This window comes from Piliocolobus tephrosceles, chromosome 19 (assembly GCF_002776525.5).
Source record: "Piliocolobus tephrosceles isolate RC106 chromosome 19, ASM277652v3, whole genome shotgun sequence".
Classification (NCBI taxonomy): Eukaryota; Metazoa; Chordata; class Mammalia; order Primates; family Cercopithecidae; genus Piliocolobus; species Piliocolobus tephrosceles.
In genome coordinates this window covers 21,069,418-21,089,295 of record NC_045452.1, presented here as the reverse complement: position 1 = coordinate 21,089,295, position 19,878 = coordinate 21,069,418, and positions in this window count along the sequence as shown.

Genomic DNA, 19,878 nt, shown 5'->3' with positions numbered 1-19,878 from the left:
GGTAGAGGGCTGTGTCCCCCCGCTCTGGGCTGGGATCTGCCCTCTGGGACTTGGTTCAGTCCCAGTCCTCCCTGGAGATGGCCTGTCTACCCCACACCCCAGGCATGGGACTTAGTTGCTTTGTTGACTTGCATGTTGAGTGCCTGCTACCCTCAGCCTCTGGAGCCCAGGATGCTGGGGTGTGGCTGCTGCTGTAAGCTGAAGGAAGCCTCCAGGCTCTGGACTGACCCCTGTGACCTGGCCTGGAGCCCAGTCAGCTGGGTGAAGCCCAGCACAGACCCTGGCGACTGGATCCACTTGGCTGACTCGCCATCTTTGCTCAAGCTGCACCTAGGCTCTACCAGGACAGGGCGTGGACTACAGCTGGTCCCTCAGCTCCAGGTGCTGTGGCTGTGTGCAGGCGCTGTGCTGGACTCCAGCCCTCCCCGGGCTATTGGTGGCTAGAGTCCCCAGCTGTGGCAGTTGACTGTCCACCCAGCAGAGTATCTGGCAGGCCTGCCAGTCACCCAGGCCCTAACTGCATGTCTGAGTCTGGATGGATTGGCAATAGCTGGGATCTGAGGATCGGCGTGCACCTGTGGGCTCGGTGTGTGTGGGACTGTGGGAGAACAGCTGGGGAGATGCCCAAGTTGTCACTGCTTCCTTGTGGACTCGAGGGTACAGGGTGGGGCACTAATATCTTGAAGTCATCCAGGTGCAGAGCGGGTACGTGCCATGTGGGTTCTGAGGCAGGGGCAGGCCAGAGTTGAGTTGTGTGCAGCAGAAACCTTCCCCACATGTGTCCCCCCCCTCCCCCTGCATGTCTCCAGCCCCTTCTGAGCTTGGCTTGAGGCAGTTGGTCTCAAGGCAGAACCCTCCCTGCAGCCCCTCCCAGCTTTGCCTTGGCAGCCTGGGCTTGGGTGACGAGCTGCACTTCAGGTTGGAGCCACCAGGGGGTGAGTGTGCGGCACGTGCCCTGCAAGAGGGCCCTGCCTAGGGGTTTTGGATTGGGCAGGGTTCCCTTCTGCATCAGAATCTCCAGATGCCCCGCATGGGTCAGGACCTATTGTCCCAAGGCCACCAGGCACCTTAGTGGCAGGGCCAGGTGTGAGACCTGGTTGCCTTGTCTGGGTGCTGCCTCTTGTCAGTCTCCCCCCAGTTCGATCTCGTCCTGGTGGGTACGATGAGTGGGCAGGGGTCCCAGCCTGTCCCCTCCCTTCCCCATCCCTTAGGCTGGGCCTGGAGCCCCACTGCCCACCCATCCCAGATAGGAAAGGGTTTGCTGGTCTGGGATGTCCTGGCTGAGCCTTGCTGCCTCTCCAGGGCTCTGTACTCAGTTGTGGGGATGCAAAGAACAAAGGCCCCTGGGGGTAGTCTGTCTGCCCCCAGGATCGGGACACACACACAGGCATCCAGTAACAGACACACCTGCAGGCTGCAAGTAGAGGCTGGCGTCACACCTGTACCTGTCCACGTGTGCCCAAGTGCACAGACAGCCTTTCTCATGGGCAACCTGGCTTGACTGGGGGCTGAGCCTTTGCTGTAGACAGCCACACAGCCCATCCTTGCCTGCCGTGTGTGGTGGCTCACGTCTGTAATCCCAGCACTTTGGGACACTTTGGGAGGATTGCTTGAGCCCAGGAGTTTGAGACAACATAGTGAGACCTGTCTCTACAAAAGATTTAAAAGTTGGCTGGGTGTGGCGGCGCATGCCTGTAGTCCCAGCTACTTGGGAGGCTGAGGTGGGAGGATCCGCTTGAGCCTGGGAGGTCAAGACTGCAGTGAGCCATGCATGATTGCGCCACTGCACTCCAGCCTGGAGTGCTCCACAGAGCAAGATCCTGTCAAGAAAAAAGCAAGGCAAATGTTTTCCAAGCTATTGTATGTTTGGATTGCAGAAGAATTTGTAAGAGGAATACTTTTTTTTAATGTGCATTATTAAAAATGTTGAGTGAAGCTAATTGTCAGCTTTATTAAGGATTGCTTTGTGCCCACCACCTAGTGTAAAATAAAATCAAGTAATACAATCTTAAAAAAAAAAAGCAAGGCAGTTTAGAAGTGAAGACGGCTGTGAGGAAATAAAACAGGTCACTGGGATGGAGTCATGTGGGCGGGGTCGGGGAGGCCTCTCTGAGATCTGAAGAGTGTCGAGGATCCTGCCCGTGGAGCCCTGTGCTGGAACTCACTCCCGGCAGGGAACAGCGAGTGCGAAGGCCCTGGGGCAGGACAAGGCTCCTGGGCTAGGGTATGAGCTCCTGAGGGGGGCGCTTCATGATGTGGGCTCATTCCCAGCTGGATCTCCTGTCTCCCCAGCATGGAGTCGGTTTGTTGGGGTTCCCACGTCTCTGGGCCTCGTCTGTGTTGTGCGTGTGCCCGGCTGTCCCAAGCGGAGGCCTGTGGTGGGTGGGGTGGCTGCCGTGCCTGTGCATGTCACCAAGGGTACATCTCCAAGTGCCTGCTGGCATGCGCTTCCTGTCACGCTTTTCTCTCACCAGAACCCCTAGACAGGCCTCGCCGGAATCCTGTGGTGACAGAACAAGAAGTTTCATTCCATTCCTCCTGAAAAAAAGAAAAAATACCTGCTGGGAATTTCTGAGCAAGTGGGAACAGGGAGGTGGTGGCAGGAGCTGCCTTTGCCTTAAAAGGTGTGACAGAGCCAGGGACTTCGCTCAGCTCACCTGGGGATGGCCACAGGGTGCGGAGCGATGGGCAGCTGGCTGCCACCTTGTGGGCTCACTGCAAATTGCTCTCTGCCTAGATCCTTGTTGACAGCCTTGCTGGCGGGGGCTGTGCTGCCCTGCCTCTGTCCCCTGCCCCGATGCAGCCCCATGCAGCTGGCAGCTCATCCTCCTCCCCTTCGTTCTCAGCCCTGTAGCTGAGAATGCAGCTACTTGCTGCAGCTTTGGGGGGTCCCCCTGCCCTGCCTCCTGGGCAGTTCCCAGGAGCCCAAAGTCCCCTTCCCTTTCAGGAGCAGTCTCAGGAGCCCACGCCAGGCCTGATGCAAACCTCACGGGAGGCAGGGGATTACAGTAGCCCTCCTTATCCGTGAGCCTACCCTCCAACACCTGCAGTGGATCCCTGCAACACCGCAGTGGTACCGCGGATAGTACCAAACGCTCTGTGGATTAGGCTTTTTCTCTCTGATCACCAAGAGGGCTACACAGTGACTCACGGGTGGGAATGCCTGCAGTGTGGAGACACTGGACAGAGGAATGAGTCACTCTCATTGCTGCATGGTTTTATCGCCCTACTCAGAATGGCATGCAATGTCAAATGATGAATTATTTCTGAAATTTTCTGTTTAATATTTTCAGGCTGTGGCTGGCTGCTGGAAACTGTAACCAAGGAAAGTGAAACCACAGATAGGGGGGTGCTGCGGTAACTCCACAGGCCTGAGAGTGAGGAAGGAAGGGAGCATCCAGGAACCATCCAGAGCCCAACCTCACCAGCCGCTCACCCACAATCGGCAGCACTCACAGGTCAAGGCAGTGCCCAGGACAGCAGGCGGCAATAATTGCGAGCATCTTGCTCTGTATTAGGCACCGAACATTTCACACAGAGAAAAGTCATCCGGCTCACTCCTTGAGGCAGGTTCTGTTACGATCCCATTTTACAGTAAGAAACTGGGCCTTGTGGATGAATAACTTGCGCACGGACACTGTATGTTTGGTGGGGTTGGGACGTGAGCCCAGGCATCTCTTCACCCTCACTCTAGGGTACTAGGGGTCGGTAAAGCCAATGAATGCTGGCTCAAGGGAGAAGGAGAGGGCTCATTCGTTGAGCATCTACGGTGTGCCAAGGTTTGTACTCAACTTTTTAAGAGTTGCCTTATTTTTATTTTTTGAGACAGGGTCTCACTGTGTCGCCTAGGGCTGGAGTGCGGTGGTGCAATCACGGCTCACTGCAGCCTTGACTTCCCAGGCTCAAGCAATCCTCCCACCTCAACCTCCCGAGCAGCTGGGACTACAGGTATGTGCCACCATGCCTGACTGATATTTGTTTTTTTTTTTTTTTTTAGACGGAATCTCGCACTGTGGCCCAGGCTGGAGAGCAGTGGCGCAATCTCGGCTCACTGCAAGCTCCGCCTCCGGGGTTCACGCCATTCTCCTGCCTCAGCCTCCTGAGTAGCTGGGACTACAGGCGCCCGCCACCACCCCTGGCTAATATTTTTGTATTTTTTAGTAGAGATGGGGTTTCACTGTGTTAGTCAGGATGGTCTTGATCTCCTGACCTTGTGATCCACCCATCTCGGCCTCCCAAAGTGCTGGGATTACAGGCGTGAGCCACTGCGCCTGTCCTAATATTTGTATTTTTTGTAGAGACTGGGTCTTGTCATGTTGCCCAGGCTGGTCTCAAATGCCTAGGCTTAAACAATCCTCCGCACTCAGCCTTGGAAAGTGCTGGGATTAAAGGCTTTCAGCTACCTCACCCAGCCCAGAGTTACTTTATTTATGTGTGTATGTATGTATGTATGTATGTATGTATGTATGTATGTATGTGTTTGTTTATGTTTGAGACAGTGTCTCACTCTGTTACCCAGGCTGGAGTTCAGTGGCACAATCTTAGCTCATTGCAACCTCCACCTCTCGGGTTTAAGCGATTCTCGTGCCTTGGCCTCCTGAGTAGCTGGGATTACAGGTGCATGCCACTAGGTCTGGCTGATTTTTGTATTTTTAGTAGAGACGGGGTTTCACCATATTGGCCAAGCTGGTCTTGAACTCCTGACCTCAGGTGATCCACCCGCCTCGGCCTCCCAAAGTCCTGGGATTATAGGTGTGAGCCATGGCACCCGGTATCACTTCTGTTTTCACAGGGAGGAAATTGAGACTCAGCAAGGTTAAGTCACAGTCTCTGAGGTCAGACTCTTAGGAGTGGCGAGGCAGGGATATAAAATCCAGCTCCAGACACGAGTGCACAACCATCACACCACGCTGCCCTGGTGGAGGAGGCCGCGAAGGCTCTGGGTGAGGACTGGAGGGACACCTCGTGGAGGAGGGTTCGGAAGGCTCTGGGTAAGGACTGGAGGGACAATGTTTCCTAGCAGCCACTGCGGCCCCCAATGCTCCTTGGCCCTCTACCTTCTCCCAGGCTCACAAAATGGGCCCCTGCTTCTTTACGGATGACGTCTCCTGGAGCCCAGTACCACAGCCAGCCCCACCCTCACTGGGCCCTGAGCCTGCACAGCTGGCCTCCAGGTCACTGGGCTTCATGTGACTATGGAGAAGTGACCCCTCCCCACCCAGTCCCTACCAGAGTCCTGCTTAGCCCGGCAGAGGAAAACGGCTGTGAGGGAAGCCACTAAAGATAGCTGCCTCGCCAACTTCCCCATTCTACTGACCACCGTCTCCTCCCCAGTGGGCTTCTCCAGCAGGCCTCCACCCCAGGCCGTCCTTGAGCCTGGTCAGCCAGCCCGGGGCATGAGCAGGGACCCAGGCGATGGTCACCACCATGGCCACTGTTACTGAAGGCTCACTGGCCCCAGGCACGGGCCAGGCAGGACTGTGTGCCATATTGCACAGAAACCCCTCAATAGGAGGCAGCAAGGAGCTGCCTGTCACCCTCACTTGATAGATGGGGATCCAAGCACAGAGGAGGACCAGCTGGCGTGAAAGCCCCAGCTCATCCCCATGCCAGCACCTGGGAACATACCTGGACATTGACACGCCATGCCATCTTTCCCCATGGCCCAGGGCCTATGGACACACTGGCGTGGCAACACTAGGACCCATAAAGATACCATGTCATCCCCCATCCATCTGTGATGCCATCTCCACCAGCGGGAGTATTTACACCAGGGAAATAGGCAGACACTAGAGATCAGGGCCGTTCCTCCAGGGAGTTGCTTGTTAGACATTTACCAACACAGCACTGACCCCAATCTTCTGTTCTGCTGTTGATGCCGATGGCTGAACCCAGCTGGAAGTGGCAAGGGAGTTGGATTGATATAGTCCCCAGAGGTCAGCATCCTGGGGCACAGAGCAGTGGGTGAAAGGGCGGCTTGAGGATCTGGAGTGAACAATGCGGGGATTGAGACAGTGACCCCCCCATGCAGTAAAAAATCCAGGTAGAACTTTTGACTCCCCTAAAACTTAACTACCAATAACTTTTTTTTTTTTGAGACTACGTCTTGCTCTGTCACCCAGGCTGGAGTATAGTGGTGCAATCTCGGCTCACTGCAACCTCTGCCTCCTGGGTTCAAGAGATCCTCCTTCCTCAGCCTCCCGAGTAGCTGGGATTACAGATGCCTGCCACCACACCTGGCTAATTTTGCATTTTTAGTAGAGATGGGGTTTCACCATGTTGGCCAGGCTGGTCTCAAACTCACCCCAAGTGATTCGCCTGCCTCAGCCTCCCAAAGTGCTGGGATTACAGGCGTGAGCCACTGCACCCGGCCTTAACTACCAATAACTTACTGTTGACTGTGAAAACAGTTGATTAACACATATTTTGTGTGTTACGTGTATTATATACTATAGTCTTACAATAAAGTAAGTTAGAGAAAAGAAAACGTTATTAAAATAATCTGACTGGGCATAGTGGCTCATGCCTGTAATCTCAACACGTTGGGAGGCCAAGGCAGGTGGATCACTTGAGCCCAGCAGTTGGAGATAAGCCTGGGCAACAAAGACAGACCCTCTCTACCAAAAAAAAAAAAAAAAAAAAAAAAAAGCTGGGCACAGTAGCTCACACCTGTAATCCCAGCAGTTTAGGAGGCCAAGGCAGGCAGATCGCCTGAGGTCAGGAGTTCGAGACCAATCTAGTCAACATGGTGAAGCCCCATCTCTACTAAAAATATAAAAATTAGCCAGGTGTGGTGGTGCGCACCTGTAATCCCAGCTTCTTGGGAGGCTGAGGCATGAGAATATCTTGAACCCAAGAGGTGGAGGTTGCAGTGAGCCGAGATCGCACCATTGCACTCCAGCCTAGGGGACAAGAGCAAGACTCCATCTCAAAAAAAAGAAAAAGAAGGCCAGGCGTGGTGGCTCACGCCTGTAATCCCAGCACTTTGGGAGGCCGAGACGGGCGAATCACCAGGTCAGGAGATCGAGACCATTCCGGCTAACATGATGAAACCCCGTCTCTACTAAAAATACAAAAAATTAGCCGGGTGTGGTGGCAGGCACCTGTAGTCCCAGCTACTGGGGAGGCTGAGGCAGGAGAATGGTGTGAACCCAGGAGGCGGAGCTTGCAGTGAGCCGAGATTGCGCCACTGCACTCCAGCCTGGGCGACAGAGCGAGACTCTGCCTCAAAAAAAAAAAAAAGAAGTGGAAACTCCAAGTCCAAACCCGTGTTGTTTGAGGGTCAATTGTACATATTATTTTTCTTGATCCAGGTTCTTGCTCTGTTGCCCAGGTTGCAGTGCAGTGGTGTGATCTTGGCTCACTGCAACCTCTGCCTCCCAGGTTCAAAAGATTCTCCTGCCTTAGCCTCCCAAGTAGCTGGAATTACAGGCACAGACCACCATGCCCAGCTAATTTTTGTATTTTTAATAGAGTTGCTGTTTCGCCATGTTGGCCAGGCTGGTCTCGAACTCCTGACCTCAGGTGATCCACCTGCCTCCACCTACCAAAGTGCTGGGATGGCAGGAGGGAGCCACTGCGCCCGGCCTTGAGGGTCAATTGTATTCATATGTCACCGTTACCGACCTTTATTAAGCACCAACAGGCATTCAAGTCTCTTCACTAGGCGGCTGCAGCCTGCCAGCTCATCCCAGGCTGCTGTGCCTCAGTGGTGCGGGACCAACAGAGTCGTCCTTCCTCCTGGCTGTGCCTTGGTGTCCCTGTCTGCAGTCCTGGTGTGGTGCATGGAAAAGAGCTGTCTGGGCTGGCAATTGGTAGCTCAAGGGCCAGCCCAGCTTGCAGTTATGCTTTGTTTGGTCCTGAGAGCTGCAAAAGACAATTAAAGGGAGCTGACTTTTACAAGTCAGGAGCTTTCACACAGAACTCAGATTTCCACCTTCTTTGGGCAGTAGGGTGATCTGGCAGCAACAGCCTGGAGCTGCAAAGCCGCTCCCCTCCCACCATAGCCCCTCCCCAGCCTCTGTCTCAGGGTTACTTTGGCAGGCCTGCCAGCCAGCAGGGTCCAGCACACAGTAGGTGCTCAGTGAAGAACTGGGAGGTGGAAGAGACTGGGACAGGGGGACGAATGAAGCACCTACTGTCCACTCCTATGAAACCCCTGTTCTGGTGAGCTTGTCTTACACGAGGCCTTGAATTCAGGAGTTGGCCGACTTTGACCTTCTTTTATTTTTTATTTTTGAGATGGAGTCTCATTCTGTTGCCCAGGCTGGAGTGCAGTGATGCAATCCTAGCTCATCACATCCTCGACCTTCTGGCACAAGTGATCCTCCTGCTCCAGCCTCCCAAGTAGCTGGGACTGTAGGCACACGCCACCACGCCTGGCTAATTTTTTTTTTTTTAAACAGAGTCTTGTTCTCTTGCCCAGGCTAGAGTGCAGTGGTGCAATCTCAGCTCACTGCAAGCTCCACCTCCTGGGTTCAAGCAATTCTTCTGCCTCAGCTTCTCAAGTAGCTAAGACTACAGGCATGTGCCATCACACCCAGCTAATTTTTGTATTTTTAGTGGAGATGGGTTTGACTATATTGGCCAGGCCAGTCTCCAACTCCTGACCTCGTGATCGGCCCGCCTCAGCCTCCCAAAGTGCTGGGATTATAGGCATAAGCCACTGTGCCCAGCCCTATGCCTGGCTAATTTTTAAAAAATTATTTTATAGAGACAGGGCCTCACTACGTCACCCAGGCTGGTTTTGAACTCCTGGGCTCAAGCAATTCCGCAGCCTCGGCCTTCCAAAGTGCTGGGATTACAGATGGACGCCACCACACCTAGCCATTACACTTTGATCTTTAAAAACCTGATCAATAGCATGAGCCTGGAAACCATCCAAAAGTCCACTGGGCCTGAGGCCATCATGCACGGCGTTGTCTCCTCGAAGTGGGAGCGTCATGTGGCAGTGCAGGGGGAGCTGGAGTTGCAGGCGCCCCTCGCGGAGGGACCTCTTGGTGCAAAGCAAAAAGGGCAAGTTGCAGAGAAAGTCCCATGTTGCAGCGAGATAGCTGTTCCCTTCTTTCAGCATGTGTGAAGGATATTATAATTCATTAACGACATGCAAATAGGGCCGGGCGCAGTGGCTCAGGCCTGTAATCCCAGCACTTTGGGAGGCCGAGGCGGGTGATCACCTGAGGTCAGGAGTTCGAGACCAGCCTGGCTAACATGGCAAAACCCCGTTTCTACTAAAGATACATACAAAAATTAGCCGGGCATGGTGGCGGGTGCCTGTAATCCCAGCTACTCAAGAGGCTGAGGCAGGAGAATCACTTGAACCCGGGAGGTGGAGGTTGCAGTGAGCTGGGATCGTGTCACTGCACTCCAGCCTGGGCGACAGAGTGAAACTCTGTCTCAAAATAACAACAATAATAATAATAATAAAATAAATAAAAAATGAAACAAAGAAATGGCAAATCCAGTCTGCACTGGCTGTGTGGCATAGTGGACAGTGACCGGGCTAGGTACTGGGTGACCTCCTGTCCCAGCTCCCCTGAGAACTCATGGTGCAGGCTTGGTGAGGCCTGTCTGGGCCTCAGTTTCCTTGTCTGTGGCATGAAGGTTCAGGCTCAGGGAGGGCAGGGTTGCACAATTTCTCAGAGCCCTTTCAGCTCTGAGGCTGGGACTCCAAAGGCCAAAGGTCAGTGCAGGGTGAAAAGACTGACAGAGAGATGCTGTGGGCTCTAGCAATCAGGGAAGGCTTCCTGAAAGAGGGGGGCTTGAGCTGAGCTGTTAAGGCTGAGCGATGCCCTGCCAGGGCTAACCCGAATAGGAAGGGTGGACATTCATGATGCCAAGGAATTGATTGATGCAGGACAAGAAAGGGCTAGCCAAATTAGGGCTTAGCCTGGGAGGGTTCTTGGCCTCTCCCAGGAAGGAATTCAAGGGCGGGCAGGTGGTGATAAACAGCACCTTTTACTGAAGCAGCAGAGGTACAGTAGCAGCAGAGGTCTCTCCTCCTGGAGCAGGGGTACCCCATAGGCAGTGGGCCCAGAGCAGCAGCTCAGAAGCAGGGTTGACCTCATATTTATACTGACTTTAATTATATGCAAATGATGGGGTGGGTTATGCAGAAATTTACAGGACAAGGGGGCAACTTCTGGGTTGTTAGGTCAATGCTATGGAAGAGGTTGGCAATTTCTGGGTGTTGCCATGACAATGGTAAACTGATATGGCACACTGGTGGGTGTGTCTCAGGGGAAGGTGCTTCCCCCGACCTGTTTTAGCTAGTCCTCAATTTGGTCCAGTGTCTGAGCTGTGCCTCTGGAGTCAAGTCCTACCTCCTACCTCGGAATGAGTTTGTGAGAGAGACTTCAGGCACAGCAGGCAGTGAGTTAGGGAGAGATTTGTGGGTGGGCTGTGGGAGGCCTTCCCCGAGATCCTCCATTGGGCATCATCCCAGGGGGCTCACTTCTCCATCCTAGATGGGTGGGTGGGCGTGGGAAGTGGATCTCATAGCTTGTCGTGCCCCATGAGCCAGGCATTGCACCTGCCCTTGTCACACATGGTTCATTTGCTCCTCACACCTGGGGAAGGGGGCGGCAGGCACAAACGTCACTCCCATTTCACAGAAGAAACTGGGCTCCAGAGCCAGGCTCCTCTGGGCTCATCTACCTGGGGAGGGAGAGGAGAGGAAGCCCCTTGGGGAAGCGGAAGGCCAATGCTCAGAGCTCCTGTGTGGCCATTCTCCCTACTTGGAATGCCATTCCCTCCACCCCAGCTTGCCCTTCTGGGCTTGGCTCCAATGTCACCTCCTCCTGGAAGCCTTCCCTGACCCCCACCTGCATCAGGGTTGCCTGATGTTTGCTCTTTTGCACTCTCTGCTTCTCCCTCCCCACTTTGTGCTCCACGTCCATCTTCTCAGCCAGGCGGTGACCTCCTTGGGTCCCAGGTTGTGTCTGTCTTGCTATTGTTGTACCCTCTGCACCTAGCACGGTGCTGAGCACATCGTAGGAGTTCAATGAACGTTTGTTGAAAGACCATTCCCTGAAAGTACACGTAAACTAAGAATGAATGAGGTGACTTGCCCAGGGTCACCCAGGTGGTCAGGGCCGCATGGTCCTGGTGGAACAGCAGTGCCCCAGCCCCTCTGGCCTTCTGCCTGGTTTCCCGCTTCTGTTCTTTTTCTTTTTTTTTTGACACGGAGTCTTTCTCTGTTGCCCAGGCTGGAGTGCAGTGGCGCAATCTTGGCTCACTGCAACCTCAGTTTCCCGGGTTCAAGTGATTCTCCTGCCTCAGCCTCCAGAGTAGCTGGGATTACAGGCTCCTGCCACACTTGGCTACTTTTTTTTTGTATTTTTAGTAGAGATGGGGTTTCACCATGTTGGCCAGGCTGGTCTCAAACTACTGACCTCAAGTGATCCACCTGCCTTGGCCTTCCAAAGTGCTGGGATTACAGGCGTGAGCCACCGCGCCCAGCCCTGCTTCTGTTCTTGACGCTCACATCTGTCCTCCACCCGGCAGCCAGAGTCAAACAAATCCCCGTCGATTGCACCCTGCCTTTGCTGCACACCCTCTATAGCTCTGCTGGATGCAGAGTGAGAGCTCAGGCCACCGCAGTGCCCAGGACCCACTTCTCCCAGGCCTCACGGCCACATTGGTCTCCTCTCTGTTCTTGCAACGCCACAGGCTGGCCCTGCCTCGGGTGCCTTTGCACTGGCTCTCCCTGATTCTTGGAATGCTCGATTCTTGGAATGCTCGTCCCTAGAAATTTGCAGAGGCCACTTTCTCAGCTGCAACACTGCTGCCCCAGGCTCCTGAGCCCGCACCCCGCTCTGCCTGCTCTGTTCCAGGCACTGTTGTCGGCCACGGGCAGCAGGATGCATTTCTGTGTCATGGTCACTGCATGTCTCCCCCACTCCCACTAGGGCAGGGCCCTTTATTTGGGTCTCTGTTCTCCAGGCTTCCAGAAAAGGGAGGGTGGGGGAGATGTGGTCTGGAGCGCGTGAGAGACCAGGGAGAACGCCAAGGCAGCAGCAACTTCCTCAAAGCAAATTTAGGAAAAGCTGAAGTGAAAAAGGCTCGGGCAGCTGCGTGCTTCCTGCAGCCAGTCCGGGGCCCAGGGCATGTGTCTGGGTCTGTGTGTGACTTGTGTGTCTGTATGTCTGTCTGTGTGCACGTATGTTGTGGGGTGGGGGGCAGTGGATTCTGGAACCAGGGACCTCTCCGAGCCTCAGGGGGCAGAGCCAGGTGGTCTCTGGCCCAGGGGTTCTGGATGTGGGTTCCCCAGAAATGTGGGGCTGGGTGCTTCTGTCCTTTTCCCCTGGGGCAGGGTGACCTAATGGGACAGGATGCGTGTAAACTCTGGAGTGGACTTTCAGGGTTCTATTCCCAGCTCCACGGCTTCCTTAGTGACCTCGAGGAAGTGACTTAAACACACTGTGCCTCAATCTCATCATCTGAAAAACGGAGACGCTAAGACGAGGCCACCTCCTGTTGTTGCCAGGATTTGACGAATGAAGGTGTTTGAGCGGCTGAGACCCACAGTCGGCCCTCAGCTCACATTCACCAGGGGCGTCAGTCTAAGATCCAGTGTTAGCGAGACCCAGGCCAGCCTCAGGGAAGGGGCGCCAGGCAGAGGGAGAGGCCGCCAGTGCTGTGCAGTGGTGTGAGGGCTGGGGAGGCGGGCTGGGGAGGGTCCCACCCTAGGCAGGGAGTCCAGAGGAAGGCGGTCTCAGAGAGGGCCGAACAGGCCAGCAAAGAGGAAGAAGAGAAAGTAGCCACAGGGACGGGGCAGTGAGGGCCAAGCCTGCAGGGGGAGAGATGGAGGGGTGAGGGCTGCGAGAAACTCAGGGAGACCCATGCCCAGTGGGACCAAGGGATGAGACCGGAGCAGCCACAGGTTCCACCTCCCCCAGGTGCCAGGCTGCACTGGACTTTGTTCTGGAGCAGCGCAGAGCCATGGGAGGTGGTTGAACAGGGGCTTGGAGGCCTCAGCTTATGGTTTCCATCTGGTTCCAGGCTGATGGAAAGGCACCATCACAGCCCAGGCCAGGAAGGTGAGGCTTAGAAAACAGGACCAGAGGCTGGGCGTGGTGGCTCACGCCTCTAAACCCAGCACTTTGGGAGGCTGAGGCGGGTGGATCACCTGAGGTCAGGAGTTCGAGACCAGCCTGGCCAACATGGTGAAACCCTGTCTCTACTAAAAATCCAAAAAATTAGCCAGTTGTGGTGGCTGCACACCTGTAGTCCCAGCTACCCCAGAGACTGAGGCAGAAGAATCGCTTGAACCCGGGAGGCGGAGGTTGCAGTAAGCCAAGATGGTGCCACTGCACTCCAGCCTGGGCAACAAGAGCGAAATTCCATCTCAAACAAAACAAAACAAAACAAAAACCCAGAGCACCCGGCTCGGCGGCTGAGAAAGGCTTAAGGGACAAAGGGGCCCGAGGAAGGGTGGCCTGTGAAGGTTTCCTGGAAGAGGCCCTGGAAGTGAGCCTCAGTTCCTGGAAGAGGCCCTGGAAGTGAGCCTCAGTGGAGCCAATAAGAGACCTCCTCAGCCTGCTGCGTGACTTCAGGCAAACCACTGCCATCTCCGGTCTCAGCTCCCACCTGCCCTGGCAGGGACTCACCTGGCCCCACCCCTGTGTCTCTCCTGGGCTCTGACATTCCACGATCACAGATGGGGAAGACTGGAATCCGCCAGGGAAAGATTCCGATTCTTGATTTAGAGGAGATTCTGCCTCGGTTTCTCCCCTGCCCTGTGCTGGGGGTGGGGCAGGGAGGACAATTGCATTTGATTGTCAAAGACCTTGCACGCCTCAGGGGCCGGCTGCCAAGGATTGTTTCCATTCCTGGGAGGGTGGGCCCTTCCTGCCAGGAGAAAATTCCAAACTCCCGCCAGGAAGGAGAGAGCTCCTGCCACCCCCGGTGACCACACACCCGCCGCCCAAACCCTGTGGCATCAACTGCGGTTTTTCTCTTCAGCTCCTCTCTTCGCCAAGGTGGAGGGAGCCTCCCTGGTCCTGGAGGAGAGGCCCTCAGCACCTCCAGTTTGCTCAGAAGCGCCCTCTCTCTTCCCATGCCCCTTCCCGCCTTCTCTGTTCCAGGCGCAGGCTCACAAGGTGCAGGCCTTGTGAATGGCCCCCATCCAGGGCGCCTTGCTCTGCTCCTGGGTGTCTGTTAGTCTGGGTGGTGTGAAGAACATGGGAGCCCCATGTTCTTCACTATCCGCTGGGACAACGGGATTGTTACTTGGGAATTAAGAAGGTAATGAACGGGAATTACCTAGTTTCCATGGTCTGATCTTCGTTTGTAAGATATGCATTCTTGAAATTATTTAGTTCTAAGAGTTCTTGGGACTAGAATGGAAAATATCCCAGTAGTCAATGGTCCTGGAATTTTCTGCTTGTAAGAATATGTTGTTCTAGGATTCTCTAGTTCAAAGGCACCGTGGTTCTGGAAGTCTGGACCCAGCTGTCCAGAGTTCAGATACCTCTGTGGGCTGAGGGCGCCACAGGAGCTGGTGGGGCCCAGGGAGGAGCTGGGAAAGGGGTGGTGGCCGGGTGGCAGGGTGGCACAGGGCAGGCCAGGTGTGCTGGTGTGGGTGTTGGCGGCAGCTCCAGTGCTGACAGCTGGGGAGGGGCTGCGGCCTGAGCCCATCGCACCTGGCCCTGACCCAGGAAGGGGAGGGGGCAGGGACAGGATGGGGACCCAGAAGAGGCCTGGCTGAGAGCCTCCCGGGAGCTCTGCCCTCCCCTGAGACTCCTCTCCTGTTGCCCACTGAACTCCCAGTGGCTGAGCGTGCTGGGGCCCCCTTGGGCAAGTGGGCCGTCCAGGCACAGCCAAGGGCAGGGCCTCCTCCTGGTCCCACTGAGAGCTGGGGTAGCCCAGGACTCCCCATGGCCAGTCTGGGGCTCTTTCCATGGGTCTCCTGTTAATTGGCCCCCAAACGCTCCCCCTTCATCCCTGAGTGTTTGGTCTCTGGTCACGGCCAACCCTCTCCCGGTGCACTACTGGCCGCCTCGGGTCTTGGGCCTGGGAAGAGTCAGGAGCTCAGAGTTTGCTGTCAGGAGGCCTCAGTCTTCCCATCTGGGTGCTGGGAGTGGTGGGCCATCAGGCCGGCCCTCCGGCCCTGTCTCCATGCTAACGTCTTCCCTTGTCCTGCCGGAGGCTTCCTGTGCCCTCCTGGCTCCTGCGAGGAGGGGCTTCCTGCCCTTCCCCAGCCCTGCCTGGCGGGCTCCCAGCGGCCCGTGGGAGCTGGAATTCGGAGCAGTCCCTGGCGTGTGCGCGCGGCCTCCCGCCTGCCTGCCGGGGCACCTCCTCTGACTCGGGGCCAGGAATTCCTCCCGCCTGTTCCCCACCAACCCCAAGGGAAGGGGTTGCTGTGGGAAGGACCAGGCACATGCTGGAAGTCTGGACTGAGGGAGAGTTGGGGAGGGAGCCACGGCCTGGGGCTGGCAGAGCAGGCTGGGGTGGGCTGGGGGAGAACGGGGAATGGGTTCTGACCATGCCCCCAACCCTTCTTTTCCTTGCATGGGCACAGATGATAAATGTTTAGAGTCCTGTGCCTTCCTAGAGGACTCATTCGCTCAAGTATTTACTGAGCACCTACTATGTACCAGGCACTGCACTAAGTGCTGGAGATACATCGTGAGTGGGACAGAGAAAAGCCCTGCCCACACCACACGGGGCTTCCAGTCTAGCGTGAGGACAGACACAATCAGGAAGATAAGTGCAGAGAGGTTTATGCGAAGACACGAACCAGTGGGTGCTGGGTCAGCAAGTGGCTGGTGCTGCTTCCACAGGGAGATGCCGGGCGGCGGGGATCTGTAGGGTCTCTTGGAGGAGCCATCTTGGAGGAGGCTTGTGTAGTGAGAGGCCAGGGAGAAGGGGAGAGGCTGGAATTGGCCTGGAGGAAGACAGATCAGCCAGGACCCCCTGTAGCTGTGGGATGGGAGAGGGCAGGACTTTGAAGCAAGGGGCAACATCTTTGTTTTATTGTTTTGTATCATTTGTTATTACTATTTTTTTTTTTTTTTTTTGGGGGAGTCCCGCTCTGTCACCCAGGCTGGAGTGCAGTGGTGCAATCTTGGCTCACTGCAAGCTCCACCTCCTGGGTTCACGCCATTCTCTTGCCTCAGCCTCCCAAATAGCTGGGACTACAGGTGGCCGTCACCACGCCCAGCTAATTTTTTGCATTTTTAGTAGAGACGGGGTTTCACCGTGTTAGCCAGGATGGTCTCGATCTCCTGACCTTGTGATCTGCCCGCCTCGGTCTCCCAAAGTGTTGGGATTACAGGCGTGAGCCACTATGCCCGACCTTGTCATTTATTCTTTATGTTTAGAAAGGTCTTTCTTGGCTGGCAGCAGTGGCTCACACCTGTAATCCTAACACTCTGGCGGGCCAAGGCAGGAGGATCGCTTGAGCCTAGGAGTTCAAGACCAGCCTGAGAAAAATAGTGAGACTCTCCCCCTCTACAAACAAATAAAAAATTAGCCGGGCAAGGTGGCATGCGCCTGTAGTCCCAGCTACTCCGGAGGCTGAGATGGGAGAATAGCTTGAACTTGGGAGATTGAGGCTGCAGTGAGCTGTGATCATGCCACTGCACTCCAGCTTGGGCAACAGAGTGAGACCCTGTGGCTACTGGATGGAGAAAGGGCCTTGGGGAGGCAGAGAGGTGAGCCAGGAGCAGCTGCAACAGTCCAAGTGAGAAAGGGTGGAGGATGGGGTAGAAGCGGGGAGATTATGGAGACAATCCAGAGGGAGAGCTTTGTGGATGGACAGGACAAGGGCAGAGGCATGTTGATTAGTGTTTTTTTTGTTTGTTTGTTTTTTTGTTTTTTGTTTTGAGACAGAGTCTCGATGTGTAGCCCACGTTGGAGTTCAATGGCACAATCTTGGCTCACTGCAGTCTCTGCCTCCTGGGGTTCAAGTGATCCTCCTGCCTCAGCCTCTCATGTAGCTGGGATTACAGGTGCCCACCACCTCGCCCGGCTAATTTTTGTATTTTTTGTAGAGATGAGGTTTCACCATGTTGGCCAGGCTGGTCTCGAACGCCTGACCCCAGGTGATCTGCCCGTCTTGGGCTCCCAAAGTGCTAGGATTACAGTCGTGAGCCACTGCGCCTGTCCGGTTAATGTTTAACAACTGGCTCTCTGGGGAGGGCGGGGGCTGGCTTAGATCCCTAACTTGCCCCATTTGCCAATTTCTGTGGTGTAAACATACCCACCATGGGTAAGTTCAAGTCAGAAACCTAAAGTCCCTGCATTGGGGGTTGGGGAGGGGGCACATCTCCCAGCACAGATCCACAGACGTAAATAACCTCAAAAACATAGATACATAAGAGAATGTGGTCACATAATTGGGGGGTGATGAGTTTTAAATGTTTATTGAACTGTAAGGTTTTTGTTGTTGTTGTTGTTGTTGCTTTGTTTTCTTGAGACAGTCTCGCCCTGTCACCCAGGCTGGAGTGCAGTGGTGTAATATTGGCTCACTGCAACCTCTGCCTCCCAGGTTCAAGTGATTCTCCTGCCTCAGCCTTCTGAGTTGCTGGGATTACAGGTGTGCACCACCATGCCTGGCTAGTTTTTGGTTTTGTTTTGTTTTGTATTTTTAGTAGAGACTGGGTTTCACCCTGTTGGCCAGGCTGGTCTCGAACTCCTGACCTCAAGTGATCCACCTGCCTTGGCCTCCCAAAGTGCTGGGATTACAGGTGTGAGCCACCACGCTGGGCCCTGAATTGTAAGTTTAAATACTTTGATGTCTAATCATGGCTGTGTTTCGAAGCCAGTTTGCAAAATTCCTGAAAATGCAGCAATCGCTGAGGCACCAGCTCCCGGTCCTGGTGAGGAGATAGAGCTGTGGGAGGAGCATGTTGGGGAGGAAGATGAGTTCTGAGTTGTGCTCCCTCTGTCCTCCACCAGCCTGACTCTCTGGGGGCATGGACCATCCTCACAGCCTCAGGGTCCCCTCCTGAACACAGCCCCTGCCTTCTTCCACCTTCCGTCTCTTCCACCACCCCAGCCCAGCAGTGTGGGAGCAGAGTGGCCTTTGGCTGGGTGAGACAGAACTTGGAGGGTAGACAGAACACTGTTGGGAGGCAGGAGGCCTGGGCCCGTCTCCTGCATCCGCCCCTCACTTGCCGTGTAATCCTGGAATAGTCACTACCCGCCTCGGGCCTCAGTTCCCCTACCCGTAAAATGAGGTGCTTGGACAGGAGGTGATGGGCCGCCTTCCCCACCCTGATGGCCTCTCACTGTGGTTTCCAGGGCATGTGAGAGCCAGCCATCTTCTAGACGCCATTGGTTGCTGATGGGGGTTGGCCCCCGGGCTAGTGATGTATTTGCAACCGCCCACCTGGCCCCCGCCTCAGCTTGCCTGGTCCTCCAGCTGTGTGCCCCGCGCATTCTGGCTTGCTAATGATGTCACTGCTGGGGAGACAGTGACTTCAGGTGGGGGTTACCCTGCCCCAGGCTCCTGTGGCCCAGCGCCAGGCCTGCTTCCTCCCGGGAGCCTTCATGGGTTGCTCTCCTATTCTGAACACCTCCCTGCTCACCCAGACCCTCACTATAGGCTATGTCCTGATTTGGGTGTGAGCCCGGCCTCCCCATGCCAAGCTGGCACACCGAGAGGGCAGTGCAGGGGTCTCCAGTGCAGAGCGAGGAGTCCTGGCTCAAACCTACCAGCCGAGTGACTTCGGGCCAGTCATTCTCCCTTGCTAAGCCTCAACTCTGCTTCTGAAATAGGGGTCTGTTTCCAAACTGGTCCTTCAAGCACCTCACAGCGGATAGGGGGCAGGAGGACCTGTAGCATGTGGCCCTCAATTTTGCAGCAGCAAGAAACGATTCCATCAGTGGCATGGCCAGCTCAATAGTACTCATATTCCACGGCTTGAAATGCCGTCGATGAGCTGACATTTGCTGACTTTCACCTCCAACCCCAGTCCTGGGCCAGCTGGTCCATCACACCTCCCAGAACTCTGGATCCCTGCAGCTGTCCCCAGCCCCACTGTCTACCTGCTGCTTAAGGTAAAAGCCAACTGGTCACCCTGGCTACAGGCAGCGGCAAGGGCGGAACTCATGCCAAGTGCACAAAGCCTACACCTGCAGAAAATCACATGCCGGTTTCACTGACACGGAGGTCCAGACCGGGCGGGCTCCTGGTGATGGGAGAGTGGTTACCCTTGGGGACAGGGCTGGGTACTGACCAGAGGGAGAGCCAGGGCGGCTTCTGGGGCCGTAAATATTCTCTGTCTTGATCTTGGAGCCGGTTTTACTGGTATGTTGAGTTAAAATAATCTTATCATCAGTCTTGATTCTTCCATCATCTACTTCATACAGCAAAACGGATAAAAAATCCCAACTCTCATTCACCTTCCATTCTAGCGGGGATGATGGGAGGGCAGACCTTAAACATGAATAGCAAGTAACTAAGTGGGAAATCAGATCGTGGGAGGAGCCAGAAGACGGGTGCAGGGTCAGGGGGAGATGGGTGCTGCGTGCTGGGGTGGGTGTGGAGTTGCTATTTTTACAGGGTGGTCTTGTTTGAACAGAGGGAGAAGTCCTGAGACTTTCTGGGGGAAGGGTGTCAGCAGTGGGAGGGAACAGTGCCTGCAAAGCCTCTTAGTAGGGAAGTTCGGTAGAGTGACTCTCTACTGATGGGCATGGAAGTGGGTTAGAACCGGCCCCGTGAGTGCTAAGGAGAGATGGAAACAAGGGGTGGGGAGTGGGAAAGAAGGGGCGCTTGATATTTTAGATTCAGTGGCTCCCCCTTTTTTTTCTTTTCTTTTTTGAGATGGAGTCTTGCTCTGTCACCAGGCTGGAGTGCAGTGGCGTGATCTCGGGTCCCTGTAACCTCCTCCTCCCGGGTTCAAGCGATTCTCCTAACTCAGCCTCCCG